This window comes from Lygodium microphyllum, unplaced genomic scaffold, assembly GCF_053477565.2.
Source record: "Lygodium microphyllum isolate KBCC unplaced genomic scaffold, Lygodium_microphyllum_v1.1.10 scaffold_33, whole genome shotgun sequence".
In the NCBI taxonomy this organism is placed as follows: Eukaryota; Viridiplantae; Streptophyta; class Polypodiopsida; order Schizaeales; family Lygodiaceae; genus Lygodium; species Lygodium microphyllum.
Genome location: NW_028229516.1, coordinates 3,791,307 through 3,792,675, shown reverse-complemented (window position 1 = coordinate 3,792,675; position 1,369 = coordinate 3,791,307). Strand labels below are relative to the sequence as shown.

The 1,369-nt window shown below is 40.5% G+C and overlaps 1 pseudogene; it reads left to right on the top strand.

Moving 5' to 3' along the window:
- Window positions 1-371: 371 nt before the first annotated feature.
- LOC148009208 (very-long-chain 3-oxoacyl-CoA reductase 1 pseudogene) lies at window positions 372-939 on the top strand (annotated as a pseudogene).
- Window positions 940-1,369: the final 430 nt, after the last annotated feature.

Sequence of the window (1,369 nt, the reverse complement as noted above, 5' to 3'; positions counted from 1 at the left end):
TTCTATGGCTCTTGGGTCATTATCACCAGGAGGCTACATGGATTGCATCGACTATGGCTTCTACTTCCAGCTCGCGGCCTAGCCTCAACCTTGTCCTCATCAATCACTCACATGAGAAGCTTGAAACCCTAGCATCTGACCTGAAGACAAAGCATAGATTCGTGGAGGTGTAGTTTGTGGTACTAGAATTTCTAGATCTTGACCTCGACAAGGGGACTCTCTAGGGTGAAGGACACCATCGTTGACCTTGATGTGGGGATCTTGATCAATAACCCAAGGAAATGTTATCCATATGCATGCTTCTTCCATGAGGTCGATGAAAAGTTGACTAGGGACCTATACGTGTGAATGTGGAAGCATTTGTGAAGACGATGCTGATTGTGCTTCCAACGCTTGTGATTGTGGTGCTAGATTTTCTTGATACTGACCTTGATGGGGGGCTCTCCAAGGTGAAGGAAACCATCGTTGGCCTTGATGTAGGGATCTTAATCAATAACACAGGGCAATGTTATCCATATGCACACTTCTTCCATGAGATTGATGCGAAGTTGAGTGCGGACCTCGTACGTGTGAATGTGGAAGCAATTGTGAAGTCGATGTTTACTGTGCTTCCAGGCATGCTCACTAACAAGTACAGTTCCATTGTGAACACTGGGTCGCGAGCTATGTCAATACTAGCATCACATCCCCTCTATACAATATTATATATATTGGCACCAGAGGGTACATTCCTTCTGTCTCTACGTGCATTAAGAGCAAGTATCCTACATGTGAAATTCTTCTGCATGTGTTGGTAATGAGCAGGCATGTATGGAAAACACGGCTACCCACAAGTTGCATTGTCTTCTATTATCATCTAATTTTTGATTATGTAGGCACATTGAAAAATTCTCTAGAAACTTGTATGTGGAGTACAAGCATAGTGGAGTTGATGTGTAGGTTCAGGTATGCTTCTTCTCTTACTTATACTAAAATATGGATAGTATATTGTTAAGGTACCATGTATGCCACTATGAGTAGCTACCTTCTTCAATTGTCTTTAAGATGGACTTTGAGCAATGAAATTTCTATTGACGCAGTTTGCAGAAATTTCTTTTGCTCTTAAGGTACTAGTATTTGAAAGCCACATGAGAGCAATATAAGAAGCCCAAATATTTACAATTCTTTTCCTGCTTGACCAAAAATAGGCTATGGGAAACTTTTAATCATTCCCTACATAAGGAAAAAAAGGAATTCCTTATCAATTCCCTAGTAAAAAACACGCATAAGTAGGGAAAGTAAATCATAGGGAAAATGTAACATTTCCTGGTTTGAGAAACTAGAGGATCACATTTGAAATTTCCTACATGGGAAAAAATGTGATTTCCCT